The 22139-nt window shown below is 38.1% G+C and overlaps 1 protein-coding gene across 7 annotated transcripts in view; it reads left to right on the forward strand.

Moving 5' to 3' along the window:
- gbf1 (golgi brefeldin A resistant guanine nucleotide exchange factor 1) overlaps nucleotides 1–22139 on the forward strand; it is a 256975-nt gene that overhangs the window by 68723 nt on the left and 166113 nt on the right. The gene's annotated exons all lie outside the window — the stretch shown is intronic.

Here is a 22139-nt window from a genome sequence, read left to right on the forward strand (position 1 = left end):
TATTTTAAATTACCGTATCTAAACTGTTTAATTTACCTTGTGTTTAAAAGTTCCTTCCTTCATTACTTTGCATTAACTGCCAGTTCCTACCATAAGCTCACCCTTCAAACCTATTTAGATCACTCGTATTTGGTTTGACTTTTCGGCACTGTTTTGAAACTTCACCCCCCTGCCATTTAACCTTTGTGAACGGGTATTTTTTCCGTGCTCCTTTCCAAGTGTATAAATAAAACACTGGATATGCTTGACTTTTCTATAATGGGATCATTAGTAGATCCCCATGCATCGTTCCCTCTTTGAGATGACTGTCAAATCCAACAGACAGACCATTCTGCTTTGTAACTAGCTAATATGTGCATGTGAGTGAGCCCAAAAGGCTGAATCAGTGATTTAATTTTAAACCAATGTCATCATTTTCTATGGGGAAACACCACACTGCACACAGTATTGCTTGAATAACTGATTTCGTTGGGTGGAAAATTTCAGGTTTGAACTACCGATTCAAGATTACATAACCTAATGTACATCAGATATCTATGCATTTGAGCCGTAGCATTGCAGAGGAATTTATTTGTATTTGTCTAGTAGCAGAAAGACAAATGTATCCTGAGATGGTTTCATAGAAATATTGATAATGAGGTTGGTGATTTGCTGGCTGAGCTGATAAGTCTATTCACTGACGTTTCATTACCATTCCAGGTAATGTCATCAGTGCGCCTCTGGTGAAGCATTGGTGTTCTATCCCGCTTGCTATTTTTGCATCTGGATTTGCTGGGGTTGATGGTGAAATTTCTGGTTTTGTTGCTGCTTCAGTTTCTGAGCGGTTGGTATATCGGGTCCAAATCTACATGGACCCCATATGCCAACCGTTAAGAAACACAGCCAACAACAGGACCTGGAATTACACCATCAGTCCCAGCAGACCCAGACACACATATAGCAAGCGGGGCAGAACACCAATGTTTCACTGGAGGTGCACTGATGATATTACCTAGAATGGTGATGAAATGTCTGCCAACAAACCTAACTTGCTTGCTGAGCTGGTAACGATTTCATCCACAACTTGAGCTACAAACCTTCTTGAATACTCTGAAATGATGACAATGTTCCCATAGACTTGTATTGAAATATCGGCAAGGTACTGTTGTGAAATTGGAAAATTTGACTAATCTATTGAATTGTTCTTTAAACATTTGTATGCTGCTTTAGACCAGACCAAACGCACTCACTCATGCAACTCTCATAGTGGGCAGAGTGGGAGCCACCCTCTTCCTCCCTCCTCCTCCTCTCCACCACCACCCCCCCCCAAAAAAAAAAGAGTTTCTGGTTGTAACTGAGAGATGGAAAAATAGCTTCTACTTCTTCAACAACAACTGTTGAAAGTGAAACTAAAGATCCTGGTTCTATGGGAGTTCAACCCCACCCATTCAGGCTGCATATGTTGGTCCAAGGCTTCACAAGCTATTTACTCTCGTGGTTCTGGTAGACTGCTCGGCAACCTTGACCTTAAAAACACATTCAAAAAAAAAGGACAGAATAACCTCTTAAAGTGATAGCATTGTCACAATAGAAAAGTTCCTAATTTGAATATATTACATCAGACTGTTGCCCTATTTCAGCATAAGTTTTGTGGCATCTAGATTGACTGAAACAACTGCAGTATGTGTGACTTAAAGTTCATGGTTTTCCATAATTTCTTTCATTTGGGAGTGATTTGCTCACTCCACTGACCACTGAGCATGCTTTTTGGCTGCCTTTATCTCAGAATGCTGCACTGATATTTATTTTGGAAGCTCAGACAGTGCCTACTTTAATAGTGGTCGTTGCTTCTGAAAATTATTGCTGTTTATTAACGTTAATTTTTTTCTGCTCATAGTCAAATGAAAATAATAACAAGCACCTTATTTAGATGTGGTGTGAGTGTCAACAGTAAATTTGTATATAGAATCATAACTTTGTCTTGTTGCTAAATATGTATAGGATAGTTAATAAGTCCTTTGTCCCTTTTTTTCAGTGTTGTTTCAAGCAGTTTTGGCTACACCAGCCTACAATTAAGTCCTCATAGAGCTATGGAACTGGTAATAGACAATAGACAATTGTATACTGCATATTGTTGGAAAATGTGGCTTCACAACATATTACTAATTATACTTCAAATATTTCTAATTTGATATGTACATTACAAATTGCTTAGGCTTTCCTGGTACTTTAAAAGTGTTAAACGAAGAAAAGATATCCTTGTGTAACATTTGTTCATGTAGGAAGTGCTTGACACAAAGTATTTTGAAGCCAAGTGACAATTATAGAAGCTTTCCAAAGCCATCCATGTAGTGATGAAGTTAATGGACTTTTCTCTTGGCTGTAATGGAGGGAGGAATGTTGTTTGGGAGGTGGAGAGAATTAGCTCTAACTTTTCGAACCGAATCAAATTGAATTTTCATTGCTTGTTTAAAGCAGCTTGTTCTATCATCTCCCCAAATCTTGGAAATTATGCATTTGTATCAGCAATACTTCGTAAGATTTATGCCAGATAAATTGAAAATCAGTTCAAGTCAATCAGAATCTTATATCATTGTTGTATTGACGATGATTTGGCATAATTTTAGTTTTTTAAAACTTTAGTCAATGTGCAAGCTACAGATGAAAAGATAAATAGTTTTGATCTAAGCAGGAAGTTTAATCTACAATATTTATTTGAAATTTATTGGAAGTCAGTGATGAATTGATAAACATTTTAGTATTCACAGATGAACAAGGCCAAACATGTTGACCCATGTGTAGTTTGTAAATTGTGAATTTTTTTATTTAAGAGAAACCCTAACAAGGCACTTGGATTCAGTTTTTAAAAATCAATGGCCAAATTTGAAGCCTCCAGTGTAAGATATGGTAAAAAGTCAGTGCAAAACACTCAGTAGTATTTACAGAGTACTTCACTTTTTACTGCAGATGTGATCTGTAAAAAATGCAAAAGAATAACTATCTCAAAAGCATTTTGTATTTGCAACACACATTCTCATGTGAAAGTGACCTAAACTGTTTACAGCCCTAAAGTTTGAATTAAATTTGTGGTTGATTATACCATAACAATTTTTGGGTAATGCATCTGTTGGACTGCTTCCCATTAGTTGAGTTATATTCATTTTCTGAGTCTCTTAATAAAATCACAGTTTTCCATATAAAATGCCAACATTGTTGGCTCTAATCCCTGATCTTACAAATAATTCCACATCAATTTTGTTTTTTTTAAATTACCATCATAGTTGCTGTTTGTTTCCTGAGGTGGCAATGCCAGGCCTCCCTTCTGATGATGATATTTATTTTAACTCTTTTTTTTGGGATCTTACTGCGCTATGCTAAACTTCTGAAGCCCACCCATTCCATATCAATAAAAGATGTTTTGCTGTTGAATCCCTTTGAATAATTTGAAGCAGTCTGAGATGATAATGTTGATCGCTGTTTGAACACAAATGACTTAATGCCATCATAAATGTACAGATCTGAGCAAATCAATCGACTGCTTTCTCATGTTTGGTTTTTCTCTCGGACAAGGTTGTCCTGATTCTCAACTTGTTGATAATGAAAATTACAATGAAGCATTCATTTAAATTCTTATAGTAAAAGAATTAAAACCATGTATGGCACTGGTTGAGTGCAATATTTTATATTCCAATGTGTTGAATAGGATTTTAATTCCGTATTCTAAAATGAGAAGGAAACATGCCTTGAAAAGTTAATTTGATATTTTTATCTGGTATTGATTTTTTTTTAAATGCCAGAAAGTGAAAGGAGCCTTTGCAATAATTTTTTAAAAAAATGTGGTGTTTTACCTTTCAATCATTGATTCAATGGAAATTGCATTTACATAGAACATTACAGCACAGTACAGACGGTTCAGCCCTTGATGTTGTGCTGACCTATGAAAATAATCTGATGCCAATCTAACCTATGCCCTTTCATTATTATCCATTTGTATGTCCAACGCCCATTTAAATGCCCTTAACGTTGGCGAGTCTCCTACTGTTGCAGGCAAGCCATTCCATGCCTCTACTACTGAGTGAAGAAACTACCCCTAACATCTGTCCTAAATCTATCACCTCTCCGTTTAAAGCTAAATTCACTCGTGTTAGCTTTTGCCATCCAGGAAAAAGGCTGTCACTGTCCACCCTATCTAACCTTCTGATTACCTTATACATCTCAATTAAGTTACCTCTCGAACTTCTCTCCAATGAAAACAGCCTCAATTCTCTCAGCCATCCCTCATAAGACCTGCCTTCCTTCCATTCCAGGCAACACCCTAATAAATCTCCTCTGAAATCTTTCCAAAGCTTCCACATCCTCCCTATAATGCGGAGACCAGAACCGCATGCAATACTCCAGGTGCAGCCGTACCAGTATCTGATATAGATGGAGCGTGACCTCATAGCTCCGAAACTCAATTCCCCCTATCAATAAACACCAACACACACATGCCTTAACCATATTAACCTGAGTGGCAACTTTCAGGGATTTATGCACCAGGACACAGATCTCTCTGTTCATCTACACTGCCAAGAATTTTACCATTACCCCAGTCCGCTACATTCCTGTTACTACTTCCGAAGTGACCGACTTAATTTTTCCACATTAAACTCCATTTACCACTTCTCAGCCCAGCTCTGCATCTTATCTGGGTCTCTCTCTCTACCCCTCAACATCCTTCAGCACTCTCCACAACTCTACTTACCTTGGTGTAATACCATTTACTAACTCATCCTTCTATGCCCACAGATCATTTATAAAAATGACAAACAGCAGTGGCCCCAAAACAAATCCTTGCAGCAGGGTGAACATTTCCCATCAACCACTATCCTCTGTCTTCTTTCAGCGAGCCAATTTCTGATTGAAACTGCCAGATCACCTTCAATCCTGAAACTCCTTACTTTGTGCAATAGCCTACTGTGTTGAACCTTATCAAGCACTTAACTGAAGTCCATATACACCACATCAACCACTTTATCTTCATCCACTTTGTTTTGTAACCTTTTCAAAGCACTCAAAAAAGGTTCGTGATGCATTACCTACACTTCACAAAACCATGTTGAGAGACTCTTTATTGTGAGATTGCAGTTGACACACTAGGGCAGCAATCTAAAACATTTTGGTGAGTTTCAAAAAAAATTAAGTTGGGGCAGTAGCTTGATTCAGAATTTGCAAGAACCTGATCTTGTCCTGCTACAAAACACGGAGCAGTAACATCGACGTTCCGGGCAAAAGTCCTTCATCAGTATTCCTGATTAAGGGCTTTTGTCCGAAACATCGATTTTACTGCTCCTCGGATATTACCTGAACTGCTGTGCTTTTCCAGCATACTACTCCAGAATCTGGTTTCCAGCATCTGCAGTTATTGTTTTTACCCTGCTACAAAGCATCATGCATTCCATACCAAATGTAACAAGAAGTGCCTAGAATTGCTGTTCATATTTTGAAAAAAATTGAAGCTTGAATGCCATGAAAGTACCTTGTACAGGTTCCTGCTTGTACGCTGATATACCCTTCTCTGTACGGACTCACCAATAACGGACTGTATTTGGTCAATGCCTGATGAAGTTTCTTAGAAATGTCAGAAAGCACACTATGCACAAAGGATTACTTTGAAATGTAGTGACTGTTATGCTGGAAATGCAGAAGTAATTGTGTGCCAAACACGATTCCTGCAACAAAATAGTGGAATGAATAAGTTGCTATCATCTTCCTGAACCACCAGAAAAGGAAAATAGAAAAGAATTCAGTATTTTAACTACAGATACACCGCATATCTCAAGTGTAGGGCAGCAGTGTCAGAGACACTGTTAGTTTTAATGGAGTTATTAGTAACTGTGAACAGAGGCTCACTAGGGACCTTGTGCTGTTGTGCGTTGTTTTTTATTCATTCATGAGATGTAGTGTTGCTGGTTTGGTTGGTATTTAGAGTCCTAGAATCATAAGCATGGAATCAGACCCTTAGGTCCAACTTGTCCATGCTGACAAGTTTCTCAAACTAAGCCAGTCCCATTTGGCCCATATCCCTCAAAATTTTTTCTATTCATGTACATGTCCAAATGTATTTTGAAATGTAACGGTATCTGCATCTACTGCTTCCTCTAGCAGTTCATTGCACATACAAACCATCCTAAGTGTGAAAAACTTGCCCCTTGGGTCCCTTTTAAATCTTCCTCCTCTCACCTTAAAATATGCCCTAGATTTGAACTCCCCCAGCCTAAGGAAAAGACCTTCAGTATTCACTTTATCCATGCCCCTCATGATTTTATACCAAGTGATATGTCCACCTTCAGATCTGTCCGCTGCGCCAGCACATCTCTTTAGTGATAGCCACTCCACTCATGTCTGCCCCAAACATCTTGGAGTTCTGGTAAATTACGAGTGTCTTCTGTGAAAATACATCAGGCGTCAACCACGTTGCTGTGGATCTGGAGTCGCACTTAGGCCAGACCAGCTCGGATGGCAGTTTCCTTCCTAAAGGATATTAATGAGCCAGACAACTTTTGATAATGGATTCATGGTCATCATTAAACTCTTATTTCCAGATTTCTTTAATGTTGAATTTAGATTCCATCGTCTGCCGTGGTGCGATTTGAACCTGGATCCCTAGAACAATACTGGGTCTCTACATTAACAGTCCAGCGATAATACCATTAAGCCGTTGCTTCCCTCTATTTGCAGCCATTATGGTTATTAGTGGAGCTTGGACTTGTGCCTTACAGCCATACCTATGAGCGGTAATTGGAAATTTCCAAGTTTAATTTAAAATGTGAGACTAGAAACCACAGAAGTAACTGTTTTGACCCTTTTGAAAATCCTTTCCTCCTGTGTCATGGCTTGGACTAGTACGAATACTCGCTATCATAGTGTTGTTCTGTGATTGGCTGATGGGAGGTGATGGAGTGTACTGCTGGAAATTATTGCCTCGAGACATATATACTGTTCTATTTCCTTGCTCTGCTTTACCTAATGACTGGATAGGGAACCTATGCACTTTGTGTGGTTAAAATAAACAAATTTAAATTGGCGTTCAAATTTTAGATCATGTTTGACTGAATGCTCTTGATATATCAAGTTAATCATGATTGACATTGTAAAGTGAAGAATAAGATTCTCTAATTGAATCAAATAAAGTTCCTAAATGGCCTGACAGGATATTTGATAAATGAATGCTTCCCCTTACTTGGAGTCCAGGATTAAGGATTGCCATTCAGGACTGAGATTGCTTGAGTAGGGATTGTGAAACTTTGGAATTCTGTATTGCATATGGTTGTGCATGCTGTGTCATTAAATGTACATAAAGACAAGTTGACTGAATTTTGGGTGCCTAAGAGAATCAAGGGATATGGGGTCAGTGCTATGCAATCCAGCTGAGATAGAAGATCAGCCATTGTCTTAAAATGTCAAGTTCAAAGGATTAAATTGCCTGTTTCTGTGACTATTTGATTAGACTGAGCCATGCCTTAAACACTGACAGCCAAGGTTTCTTTATGCAGAGTTCAGTTCCAAACGTAAAGTGTAGCTCTTTAAACATAAGTTGAGGCAATTTTCAGTGATTTAGGCAATGCATTTTTTTAAACTAATTTTGTGATATTTTGTAATTGGTAAGTTGGGAATGGAGTTTGTACATGCTCTCACGTGTACTTTTTGTTAATTTAGTAAATCCTCATGATTCTCTTTCCTAGAATAGTTTGAGTTCTATGTAAGGCAAAACCAGAAAACCTATTTTCTGTGAACTATAAATAAACTTTTATTCTGAGATTTGATCTTAGGACAGAAAATATTGGATAGAAAGAGAGAAAATTCATGTTTTGTTTTGAATTTAAAAACAACCATCAGAAGTTTTGGATTTAATCTGGAAAGTAACAGGGGGATGAAAGTGTGAGATCAGATCAACAGTGATGAACAATGGTAAAAGTTTGTGGACTTGCAATACAGTACAGATGATGTCCTGTGTTTTTTGAGCAAGAGACAGGCATTTTACTTTGATTTCTATTAACTGGGTTGAATTTTTTTTTGGAGTTTTATCTTGAACTTTTAAATGTTTTTTATGAGGAATAATTAAGAAGGAAAGCGAAGGACTTTTATCTGTATTGCACCTTTTTGTGACTTCAGGCCATCTTGAAACACATTATGACGAGTGCCTGGTTTAAAATCCCTTCTGAAAGACATCATCTCTGACATTACTGCACTGGAGCTTAAAAATGTGTTGCTGGAAAAGCGCAGAAGGTCAGGCAGCATCAAAGGAACAGGAGAATCGACGTTTCGTTTGTTTCAACCCTAAATGAATAAGACAAATCATAAAACAGAGTTTTCTTTCAAGCTGAAAGTACAATTGATGTGAAACTGGTATGTTTTGATATGCAGTAACTTAAGATAAGACCGTAAACTTGTTTGATACTAAAATTCCATGATGGCTTTATTGGTATTAGTTTTAGGAGAATATTGTGAATGAATAGCTAATGCTTACAAAAGATCAGCTATCTGAGACTTGAGATGTGTTTATTACTGGAGTGTCTTGTGATATACACTAGGCTTTACTGCTGTTTCATTTAGTAAATTAAAACTCGCAGGCGGAATTCTAAAGCTCTCATTAATCTTTTGCTCCAGTTTAGGATTACTTGTGGTGCTGCTGTTGCTGTCAGCACTGTGGACAATCTATGCCAGTTAGTTGAAACAACTCAGATTAATATTAATCCTTTTTAATACTGCTGCTCATAATATAGTCATTAGGTGACTTGAAACTAATCCTGCCCACCTAACCAGGATGATTTATTAAACACACATAGCAGATTACCCATAATGCAGTCTTGTATGAACAGGCATTAAATAAATGCACCCATCATCTCTGTTTTTTTTCTGGTGGCTTATATAATGTACATTTTGCATTTGTGGGTTTATATGAAAACCCAAGTGTATTATAATGTGCAAAATAAATTCTGTGAAGATGGTTAATTTTAAGTTGGTCTGTATCCTGTATAGTCCTGACTACAAAGGTAAAATAATGAACTCACTAGTATAAGTGATTTGAGCTTTCAAGTAATTTATCAGTTTGTTTTAACATTTGTAAAATTGGAACTTGCTGTTCGAAAAATGTTCGCTATATTTTCTACTGTTGCTAATTTATAAAGACACTATCCAACACCAACACCAAGGTTGATGGAGGGAAAGACTACATATGAACTTTCCACGAAGCTTACGAGAGAGCTTTAACCATATTCGATTCATTTGTGCACTTCTTTTATTGGTCATTTCTAATGCAGAAATGCTGTCTACATCTAAGTCTGCTGTGCATGGTTGAGGATTCTCACAATCCCACAGGCATGCCATTAGTGGGCCTGAAGGGACTGAGCAGGTGAAACAAATAAGGAGGAAGTTATTGCACCAGTTGTGGATACTGGAACTTATCAGAACTGGTGTGAAATGTTGTCAGAGCTGGAGCATGTGGGGATTTTCTATGCAAACTACAGCTGTGGTTAAGTGAGAGCATGAGGAGCACTGGGAATTGCTCCGTTTGCTGCTGCTTGTTTCCCCTCTTTGCATGATAAGACATCCGTTATTTGTAAGCCCATGAAGCATAAAATGTTTCATTATAAAAAATGACCATCTATCACATAACAATATAATGGGAGCCTGTAAAAGACATTAACTGTATGGTTTGCCTGACATTTTAATCCATTAGAATAATACAGCTTCTGTTTCAAGCATGCAGCATAAAAAATGAATCCACTGTGCAAGAAAACAGGTGGCAGTTTGGAGGACTATGTTCTTTTTCTGTCTCCTCTCTGTTGAACATTATGTTTCACATCCTTTTATGCTGTTCCTGCAACGTCCAGTATGCTTGACATATTTTTGCTGGCGTTTAATTCTTTTGGCTGGACAGTTTGGTAGTCTCCGTGTGGAATTTAGAATGTATTGTGGTTGATTAGCATTAGTGAAACCCACAACAATATCTTGGTATGATCCACTGAGATTGAAATGCAGCCAGATTGAAGTGTGTGAGGGGTGAGGTAGATTGCTGGTGAGAGGTAGCCAAATGCATAGCATTGCTTCAGATTTCTATATTTCAGTAGTAATTATGATTATACACATTGTTAAATAACTGGATAGCAAGATTTAATATCATTAAAGATGTTAACTGTTTAGAAATGTTTCCACTTCATTTTCCCTTTTTATTTGTGGAATTATTGCTCCACAGCATGAAGTTGGCGTCATCAGTTGGTTTAACACTCATGACCTCAAATTTTATAGACTGGTTGAATTGTGCGAAATTTGTCACCAACTAAGTTTTGTTGTGCAATTAATCTTGAGACATTTTGAGGTGCCACCAATTTCTGTTGTGTTATGTAGGATGACTAATTTTTTTTGTCTTTTAAACTGTATTTGGATACATAATAATAAACAACACGAAAGTGGGGGTGGTGGGGGCAGGTGAGGTGGAGTCAAAGGCTCTGGCATATATATATTGGTATTGAACCAGTGTTTACTCTCTCATACTATTTAGAATGCAAAGAAAGAAACACTTATGTTTTAAATTGTACCTTTCTTGACACCATGACATCCTAAAGTGGTTTAAACCAGTGAAGTAGTGTAGTTTTGATGTGTAGTTGCTGTTGTAATTTTGTGCACAGCATCATCCTACAAATGGCAATATGATGGTCAGATTATCTATTTAGAGTCAATTTTTTTAGTTATACAGCATTCCCTATACCTACCAGCCTTTCCTTTCACCCTAACAGGAATATACTTTCTCTGGACTCTAGTTACCTCATTTCTGAAGGCTTTCCATTTTTCAGCCATCCCTTTACCTGCGGACATCTGCCCCCAATCAACTTTTGAAAGTTCTTGCCTAATACCGTCAAAATTGGCCTTCCTCCAATTTAGAACTTCAACTTTTAGATCTGGTCTATCCTTTTCCATCACTATTTTAAAACTAATAGAATTATGGTCGCTGGCCCAAAAGTGCTCCCTCACTGTCACCTCAGTTACCTGCCCTGCCTTATTTCCCAAGAGTAGGTCCAGTTTTGCACCTTCTCTTGTAGGTACATTCACATACTGAATCAGAAAATTCTGGATAATCCAAGATGGAAGGCAGGAAAACGTTTTGGTAGTAACAGCTGCTCCTTTTTTTTTTGAGGTATTTTAGGTGTTGGAGGTGATTTCCTCTAATTCCAGGAGCAACAATTACTGTTTTATACGCTGTTGCATTGTTTTGGAACTTTGGAGGAAAAAAGTCAAACGTCAGCACTTTTAAAAGGGAGAAGGACAGACAAAGGAAGTGCATGGTGAGGTCAATGCTGGAGAGAGAGAGAGAGAGAGAAAGAAAGAAAGAAAGAAAGAAACGCACATTGCTAACTGATAGTTAGCAGTTACTACCTTTGCTGTTGAATTTATGTATCGCTGGACATTGGAGTGCGTCTGGGAAATTTAAAAACAGTGAACTTCACAAATGACCTTGGAGGAACCTGTTGGGAGAGGTCACAGCACAGAGACTGATAAGTGGACGTTTTAAGCCTGACCTTAAAAATAAGTCTGCAGTAGTGAGTAGAGTGGCTTCTTTTTTGATTACAGCTGCAAATGTGTTGCTGGTCAAAGCACAGCAGGCCAGGCAGCATCTCAGGAATAGAGAGTTCGACGTTTCGAGCATAAGCCCTTCATCAGGAACCTTCTTTTTTGATTATATGTTTTATTGAGCTATGTCTCTTGATTAAGCTTAAAATATAAGCCATAAGTATTAATTTAACCTGGAGCAGTGTTTCGTAGAGGAATAAGGCAGTGCTATTTTCTGGATCTGTAAATTGAAAGAAGCAAAAATGGCCCTTAGAGTGATATGCTCTTGTTGGAAGTGGGCGTTTAGGGGGAGTTTATGGGTTACTGAAGTTTATATCTGTGATAATTGCCAATGAGTGCGAATCCTATCAGGTCGAATGGATCGGTTGACGCGGCAGTTAGAGGCGATGAGGAATTTACAAGACCAAGGGGGTGTGTTGAATGGCAGTTATAAGAAGGGGGGAAAGTCTCAAATGTAGTCACATAGATGCGTCGATTCCAGGAAAGGTAAGAGGGGTAGGCAGATAGTGCAGTAGTCTTCTGTGGCTATTCCCATTTCAACCAAATATGCTGCTTTGGAAACTGTTGGGGCGATGGATTCTCAGGGGAACATAGATCAAACAGCCAAGTTTCTGGTATTGAGACAGGCTCTAACGTAATGAGAGATACCTTGGGTTCCAAGTGATTGATTGATTGTTTTAGAGGATTTTCCAGTCCGAGGCACAGACAGATGTTTCTGTTACCAGCAGTGAAAAATCAGAATGGTGTGTTGATTCCCTGGTGCCAGGATCAAGGATGTCTCAGAGAGGGTGCAGAATGATCTCGAGTATGAGACGTACCAGCAGGAGATCGTTGTACACATTGGAACCAACGACATGGGAAGGGAAAAGGTTGAAATTCTGACGAGATTGCAGAGGGTTAGGCAGGAATTTAAAAAGGAAGTCCTTGAGAGTAGTAATATCTGGATTACTCCCAGTGCTACGAGCTAGTGAGGGCAGGAAGAGGAGGATAGAGCAGTTGAATGCATGGCTGAGGAGCTGGTGTATGGGAGAAGGATTCACATTTTTGGATCATTAGAAGTAGTTTTGGGGTAGAAGTGACCTGTAACAGAAGGACGGATTGCATCTAAATTGGAAGGGGACGAATATACTGGTAGGGAGATTTGTCAGAGCTGCTCAGGAGGATTTAAACTAGTAAGGTGGGGGATGGGACCCAGGGAGATAGTGAGGAAAGAGATCAATCTGAGACTGGTACAGTTGAGAACAAAGGCGAGTCAAACAGTCAGGGCAGGTAGGGACAAAGCAGAGAACAAGGTGGGACTAATAAATTAAACTGCATTTATTTCAATGCAAGAGGCCTAACAGGGAAACCAGATGTACTCAGGGCATGGTTAGGAACATGGGACTGGGATATCATAGCAATTACAGAAACATGGCTCAGGGATGGACAGGACTGGCACCTTAATGTTCCAGGATACAAATGCTACAGGAAGGATAGAAAGGGAAGCAAGAGAGGAGGGGGAGTGGCATTTTTGATAAGGGGATAGCATTACAATTGTACTGAGGGAGGACATTCCTGGAAATACATCCAGGGAAGTTACTTGGGTTGAACTGAGAAATAAGAAAGGGGGTGATCACCTTATTGGGATTGTATTATCGACCCCCTAATTGTCAGAGGGAAGTTGAGAAACAAATTTGTAAGGAGATTTCAGTTATCTTTAAGAATAATAGGCTGGTTATGGTAGGGAATTTTAACTTTCCCAACATAGATTGGGACTGCCATAGTGTTAAGGGTTTATATGAAGAGGGTTGAGGGATATGAATGTTGGTGGATGGACATAAATGTTGATCAGGATTCGGGGTAAATGCCTCTGCTCAATGCATTAGTGCCATAGGATTTTCAGACAAGACTTTGATTTAACATTTAATTTAAAACATGGCACTTCAGATTGTGCTGCACTCCAGCAATAATTAACTGGAAGGTCACCTAGATTATGTGCTCAAGACTCTAGGAGGTGTTTAAGGTGCCCTCTTCCAAGATTGCTGTCACTTTTGGTCAACTTTAGAAAATGTTGTGCAGTAACAATTTTTCTTGTGGCTCTTGTTAAAAATAACTTTTCTCTTTGGGGAAATATATGTTTTATACTTTGTGCCTCCCTATGATGGTACAGGCAGGCCCTGCGACATCTTCATTTAATTTTTGATTGATTCATGAGATGTGGCATTGCTGGATGTAGGTTTGTTCGCTGAGCTGGAAGGTTCTTTTTTTCTTAAGTCAGCATTTTTTGCCAATCCATAACTGCCCTCGAGAAAGTATGGCTGAGCTACGTTGTTGAACTGCTGTATTTGTTAATGTGTACTGGCACCCATTACTGTTGATAGGAGGGAAGTTGTGGGATTTTGACACAGTAACAGGAGGGGAATGACAATGTACTTCCACGTCAGGATGGTGTGTGGCTCATCATGGACATGATGATGTTATTTGACCATCCAGTACCTTCTTTGATTGTTCTTAGACTGGTTTCTGGATTTCTCACTCTGAAATTCTTTCCATAATTCCTTGTGCTCTGCTGTCTGTCTCTCTCTCTCTCTCTCTCTTCTCATCTCCATCTTTATAAACAGCCCCAAAATTTACATTTTAATCCATGACTTTGTAAAATTTCTTCATTTTTCCTGTATTGGTTTTAGCTGCTAAAAATTGCCTTGGGATGTTTACAGCATTCTGTAGATCCATTTTATTATTAAGTGGGCTGACTTTAAAGTTTTTAAATGTTGGACTTTTTTTTGTGAATTGTAACCATGACATACACCTAAAAGCCTGCAAACTGCAATTAGTTTTAGTTCCCATAACATTTCACACTTGTCAGTGTTTTATATGACATGCAATATGGAAGTCTTTGTATCCTGACAGTAAATATTTCGAACATTAAAAATGTTTCGATGTTGCTACATATTTTGCATATAATGCATGTTGAAAGGCAGCATACTAAATTGATGAGACCTATTAAAATCAGCTGCTAAGTTGTGTTATTTAATGGTTTTACAAATTGTGCCAGTGAAATGTTCAGTGGTTTGCTTTGTGAAGAATGGTTGTGGGCATATGGTTTTAATGAAGTGCACAAATAGCATGTTGGACAGTTGCTAATGACAGCTGTCAGAGTGGCTAATTTTCCTTACACCATTGACATTAGCTAGCAAAGTCCTGCAATATTGAACAGTCACAACCAGAAACAAGGTTCTGCCATCAAGACTTTTGAAATAAATGATCTACGCTCCAGACAGGAACTGGTGGTGAAACCAAACAGTGAGGCTGCAGATTTAGTGTTCGTGTATCCAACACATGCCATTATTATGCAGCATGTCACAGAGCGCCACAGATGTGGGCAGTATAGCCAGTTTCACTTGTTTTTTTATCTTTAAAGTGAGGTTCTGTACGATTTTCTTCACAAATGGTCGTGGAAATGTGGAACTAGCCTTCCTTTATGTCCTGATCACTCCACCCCACAAACAAACGAACAAAAGATAGGATCTTGAGTCTGAAGGGCTTATGCCAGAAACGCCGACACTCCTGCTCGGATGCTGCCTGACCTGCTGTACTTTTCCAGCGCCAGACTTTTCTACTCCTGAGTTTTTGTGTCAGTTGAAATATCAAAACTAATATTTTGTTGAATGCAAATGTTTGAGGATATGGGATCAGATATGGAGCAGCCATGATCTGATTTTAATGGCAGTACTGGTTTGAGTGGCTAGTTGTTTTCTTAGAGAGGCATGCACTTAGCCTATTTCCACATCGTTACCTTATCATTAGCCAGCCATCAAGTTCTTGAATAATGAATGTTTTCCCAACCAATTCTACACCTTATTTAATATGGCTAGATTTGGAGTTAGCATAATTCTACTACAACCTTTGTACGTCTGTGTTTTCATGTGATGAATCAGAGGTTGAAGGCAAGCATGTCTTGTTGATTTCAATAACTTTAATTCGTAAATTACTGTTAAATCTGATGTTGCAGCTAAGTTTTAAAATAATTTCATCATGTTTCCCATAGACTTATTAACTGTCAGAAATGTGAGCTCTTTTTGAGGATGCAATGCTTAGAAAACAATTTGATTTTAATGCATAGTTCTGGATGTAGGTTTGCTCCCTGAGCTGGAAGGTTGGTTTTCAGACATTTTGCCACCATACTACTAACATCATCAGTGAGCCTCCGGATGAAGCACTGGTTGTATGGCCTGTATGTGATCAGATTTCCTTAGGTCTGTGATGTCATTTCCTATTCTTTTTCTCAGGGGGTGATAAATGAGATCCAAGTCAACGTGTTTGTTGATATAGTTCTGGTTGGAATGCACGTGCGTGTATCTGTTTGGCTTGTCCTAGGATGGATGTGTTGTCCCAGTCAAAATGGTGTCCTTCCTCATCTGTGACAGTGTATCCTGGTGGCTTGGTTTCTTCCTGTTTATCCAATTCCAGTATTTGTTGCAGTTCTTGCAAGGTTTTTGTAAATGACATTTGTTTTGCTTGTTGTCTGTATAGGGTCTTTCAAGTTCATTAGCTGCTGTTTTAGTGTGTTGGTGGGTTTGTGGGCTATCATGATGCCAAGTGGTCTGAGTAGTCTGGCAGCCATTTCCAAGATGTCTTTGACATAGGGGAGAGTGGCTCGGGTTTCTGGGTGTGTTCTGTCTGCTTGGCGGGGTTTGTTGCTGAGAATTTGGTGGACTGTATTCATTGGGTAACCGTTCATTTTGAATACACTGTAAAGGTGATTTTCCTCTACTCTGCATAGTTCCTCTATGCTACAGTGTGTGGTGGCTCATTGAAATAATGTTCTAAAGCAGCTTTGTTTATTATGTTGGGATGGTTGCTTCTGTAGTTCAGTATTTGGTCCGTATGTGTTGTTTTCCTGCAGACGCTGGTTTGAAGTTCCCCATTGGCTGTTCACGCTACTGCGACATCTAGGAATGGCGGTTTGTTGTTGTTTTCCTCCTCTTTGGTGAATTTTGTGCTAGGGTATTATTGATAGCCTTGAAAGTTTCCTCTAATTTGTTTTGTTTAGTGATTACAAAAGTGTCATTCATGTAGCGGACCCAAAGTTTGAGTTGGATGGTTGGCAGAGCTGTTTGTTCGAGTCTCTGCACTTCTGCCTCTGCTAAGAACCCTGATATCAGAGATCCCATGGGTGTTGTGTTGGTATGTTTGTGGGTTTTGTTGTTGAAGGTGAAGTGGTGGTAAGGCATAGTTCCACTAGCTTGACAATACTGTCCTTGCTGATGAAGTTGGTGGTGTTTGGTGCATCTTTCTTTGGTTCTTCTAGTAATGTAGTCAGTGTTTCCTTGGTTTGTCTTTTCCTGTGGATAGTCACAGATAGCTGCTTAGCAAGCAGTAGCTCCACAGACTGTTTGTTTGACTTTTACTGCTGCAACTATCAAAGGGCAAAGCAGTTTAAAGTAGAGTTTGAAGCTATTTATTCATATGGAATTTGTTTTCTCTCCTTTTGTTTGAAGAAACTTTGATATTAAAATAGGGGTAGTAGTATTGGAAATAAAAAACCAAACTGTATAGCTAAAAGTTAAAATGAATGAATGGAAATGGAGATTTTCCTACTTCCTTCATGAACAGTTCACATGTGAATTTTTCATCCGTCTTTTCTTTTCCTTTCCCAGCTACTGTTCTCTCTCATTTACATAACATTTTGTGACTTAACTCTGGAAGCATGTCTACATGAAGTTCTGGCGACATGGGTTAAATTAGCTGTGAGCAAAATCTTTGCCATTTTCATAGCGATTTGGTTCCTCCTGATTCCAATCTGTCTGCATTTTGTGTCCTTGTCACAGAGTCCTCTCCTCAGTAAAACTTTAGACACCTTCAAAAAGTCTTTACTGCAGATCCTTGTTTCTGTTGTTAAGTAGGTCCTGATGAAGATTGGAAACAAAAGGGAAAACTGCAAGTGCTAGAAATCTGAAATAAAAGCAAACAATATAAAACATGATTTGGAGGTGTCAGTGTTGGACTGGGGTGTACAAAGTTAAAAATCACACAACACCAAGTTATAGTCCACCAGGTTTATTTGGCAACACTAGCTTTTGGAGCACTGCTATTCCACTTGATGAAAAAGCAGCGCTCCGAAAACTAATGTTATTAGACGATAATCTGATGTTGTGTGATTTTTAATAATATAAAACAGTTTGAATATGAATGCTGGTTAATAGCTTGGGTGTATGCTGTTTGACACAACCATTATATTGAATGAAAGATTTGCACTTGAAGTGTTAAACATCACTTCACTTTATAGCTGTTGATGTGCATGCTATATTGTCCAGAAGATTGCTCATAAATTACATTTGGCCTATCCGAATTCTAGCCAGCAAGACTTCAACATCCATTTGTTGCATCACCATGCTGTTTATTATCAACTCCATTACTCCACCAAGAGGTTGTGTTGGCTACTATCAGTGAAAAAGAATTTTCTGACATCAATACAAAATTGACCTTTTTTAATGAACTTAGGACTTGTTTTGCTCTTGGAAGTTAATTTGGATAAATATTCTAAATTTATCATTCATTTAATTCATGGTTTATGTTGGCTCCTTGGGTTAGAGGAATCTGAATAGCAACAACCTGAACACCAAATTACCATTGGGAAATCACACCTCAAATTTAGATGAAATTTAAAGTTATAGATGTTTGAATGAGAAATTTCTTAAGATAGCATAGAGAATTTGACAACATTTATCGCTACCTTTTTCTCCTATCTTAGCATATGCTCACTTAATTGATTGAGTGGGCAACTCCGTTTCCACTAAACTTGTCATCCCAAACTTACTTGCATTGTAAACAATTTTCGCACTTCGAGTGTCTGCACCCTCCTTTTCATAGCTGTTGTATCCCTCTTCATTAAACTCCCTCTTCAAGTCCTCTGACCTTGGAAACCATCTCGATCAAATAATCTGTCCTAGCAAAATACCAAAATATCTCCAATCATCTTGGCCTCCCACACTTTTGAATGTATTATTGTGTCTCAAATCCATGTTCATTTCTCCCATGCCATTGTGTTTAAGTACTAAGTTATAAAACAAAAACTGTTAAGTGTTGTATGCACCTTCAAATTACAATATTTTTATCTATTATCTCTGGAGTCTTAGAAGGATCTATGCTTGTTCCTCATCTATTTCTCAATTATATGTTGTGATATCATCTGAAGATGTCAGGTTGTATGTACATATATGCACCCACCTGTGTCAATGCCATTCTGATTGTCTAGTTCAGTACTGGGTGATTCCCAGTTTCCTTGAATCAAATGTCTCAGCATTGTCTTAGCCTCACAGCAAATTGTTTTTTTGTCACCAATTCCATCTCCCTTACTAACCACAGCAAACTGGACCAAATTGTATTAAACTTTGATACCCTATTTGATCTTGACTTAACAGTCCTTCTCTGTCTCCTCTCCGTCAACAAGATCATCTATTACTTACTGATGTAACATTGTCCCCTGCCTTGGGTTGAATGTTTTAAGACATTTCCCTTTATTAAAGATGTCGTATTATTGTGATGATGCTCTGAATCACTGATTCAGCATTCTAATCTCGAAAAATGATTGTGGCTGGTAAAGGCCTTTATTTGAGAATGAACAGGCAATCTGAAAGGAAATGCAGTGGGCACTAATGATACTTAACCTGGTAGGGTTTAAATCATGGGCATGAGTGGAGGCTAGCAAGATATTGCCCCATCAGTTGTAGGTTGATGACTGAAGAGTAAGAAAGCATTAGCTTTGAGGAGATATCTTTGGAGAGTGTCACAAGAGGCATAGAAGGTAGCTGTGGAATTGATTATAGGACATTCAAACCCAGTGAGGTGTTAGGAGTGATGGAAGTTGGAGAAATTATGATGGGTAAAGGTAGTGCTTGTCAAGTGCCCAAGAGATAACAAATGGAAGATAGCATGGTGCTATGGTATTGTCCCTATCTCTGGGCCAATAGGTCTGAGTTAGAGTCCCATCTGCCCTCGACAATTATTGTAACATGTCCAATCAGGTTGATTAAAAATATCTATATGGGACAAGAGGAAGTGTTAGCAAGGAACAGGTGGGAAAATATGGACTTAGAAACAATAGGCTAGGTTCTGCAGTGGTATTCAAAACATCCATGGGATTGGACACAAGAACTTTGTGTTATATAAAGTTGTCAGAAATATGATTGGATGTGTTTTGGTCATAAATAAATGAGAGGAATAAAATTGAAGAATCCAAAACCAAAACCTCAGGGACTGGCTAGGTTCAGTTAATTAGTAGACAGCATGGGACATCTTGTTTGGGGGCAACTTTGAGAGAGAATCGATCCAAAGATTTTTTTTTTGGAGGGAAGAGTATCTGCGGGTGCGCTGCTATACAAGAGCTAGTTTACTTTGTGGTAATGATAATGGTATTTCTCTGACCAAACTGATTGATCAGCTGCATCAGTTAGTGACTTGATGTAGAGTAGTTAAAGTTTTATACTGTTACAACCAAAGCATGTGATAAATTGCTGAAGTCCATTCATCACTCTGGCTATAAAATAGTGAAAAAGAATAATTGAATTGCCCATGACAGACCTACATTGTCATATGGTGCTGGCTTTTTGTTTTCTATTCACCACAGAAATGACAATATGTCCTGCTATTCAGGTCATTAATTTTTTTTTCAAATAACAAAAACTCGAAAATGTATATATTCTCTCAATGTTGGCACTGTTTGAAAAGCGGGATGTAATAAACTAGTTGAGTTAAATATTCTCATTGCTGTCACAAATATTGATTGCATATTAAACTAGGGAAGTGCATTATTTTTATGGTTAGAAATCCAAACAATTTACCATTTTATTTCTAGGCATCTCTAACATATCATGCTGTGAAGAGGTTAAATAGATCATACATGCAAACCAAAGAATGTTGTCTTTGATTTTGGTCAATCCAAACAACTGTTTGTTTCCATATTTTGACTAAACACTAAGTGATGAGATCTGTGGGTTTATGTATTGTAATCATACATAGGTTAGTTTTCAAACCTATAGCAGCTGATCATTTGGCTAAAAAATACCATGTTCCCCACACACTTCTTTCCACGGTTAATATAAAAATTGCATTATCACTGCCCTGCTGTTTGGTTGTGATTGTGGTCATCACTTATAGGATGTGTAAAAAGTTGAAATGGTTTCTGTAGTTCGACCAGATTTGCAGATTATATCTTTCTGTATGTTAATATTGAATATTAGCAATATTAGTGTTTTTGTTTCAACTGTAGTTACATTTTGGTATTAATGGCCCCATTTTTATTTCATTTGTTTTACATACTTAAGAACATTCTCCAAATTGTGCATTTTTGTTATTGTGGGTTTGCGGTCATAAAGATTTTATTAAATGCTGGAGCGAGCAGATTTGAGGGACCAAATAACCCACTTCTGCTCATATTGCGAGCATTGCATTGAAGTGGTTAAGTTTGACTAGGTTTCAGACAAGGAAAATAGTCCACCTTTCTTGAAAGCAAAACTAATAACTAACAATCTTGTCAGTGGTTTTGCATTGAAGCATTTGTTTCTGTGATTAATTTTCTTCACATGGTCCTATTAAGGAAAATTCATAAGAAAAGTAGTGACTTTTCAACATCTGCTGGTCTGTATTCCAGTCACAGCCGTTTGAATACAGTATAGGACAGCAGATGGCACTGAATTATCTGTAAAGCATAGCTTTGCATTTTCCTTTTTGATTCATTTAGATTTGAAATTTAGAAATCCTAAAGCAGTGAGGTTCGAGTGTTAAGCTCTTAACACCTTTGCTTTGTGGGTTGAACATGCTTTGTACTGTTGGGACTATTGCACACAATTGTGGATGTACAATATAGTGATCTGAGGTACTGTGTGTAAAGATTGTATAGACCGAGAAATAGGACTGATTAAACAGCTGCTGTTTATCTAGTTGGAGCTTGTGGAGTGTTGTCACTTTTAGGTCAGGTTTGATTGTGGTTTGTCCAACAAATGACAGCATTATTGAGAGAGAACAAGGTCACCTCGAAGAGTAACCAAGGCAATCTCACGCAGGGTGTTGAACAGTCGCTTTCATGACTGTGAGGATAATAAGAAAAGGAATATCATCTTTTAAGCATCAGTGACTACTCCAAATGTCAAACAGGTCACACATGTCAATAGAAACACTCCAAGATTTTTTTGTAAAGTTTGAATCCTGGATTGTTATTTCTTAAAAGATTAATTAATTCACAACACATGGCATAATTGATCAAAGCTGGAGCTGATGGATTTGTAGTAGAGCTCATGTTGACAAATAGCCAGTGGTTATCTGGCTGCAGTCAGTATGTGGCAGTGTTGATGTCTGGATGCCTTTGCTTTGCTATGATTGTACCTGATTTTGAATTTTGTAAGATTTTCACAGGCAAATGTATAGATCACTTGAATAATATATTTGCCAGTGTAAGTAAAAATCTGATCTTAACCTGGCTGCTCAGGTGTGATTGTTTTCACAGTGGTTGAATATTTGTTTTTATGGGTTTCATTTGATTTTGCAGAATGTGTAAGGACATGAAACTTAAA

Source organism: Hemiscyllium ocellatum, chromosome 43 (genome assembly GCF_020745735.1).
Source record: "Hemiscyllium ocellatum isolate sHemOce1 chromosome 43, sHemOce1.pat.X.cur, whole genome shotgun sequence".
Classification (NCBI taxonomy): domain Eukaryota; kingdom Metazoa; phylum Chordata; class Chondrichthyes; order Orectolobiformes; family Hemiscylliidae; genus Hemiscyllium; species Hemiscyllium ocellatum.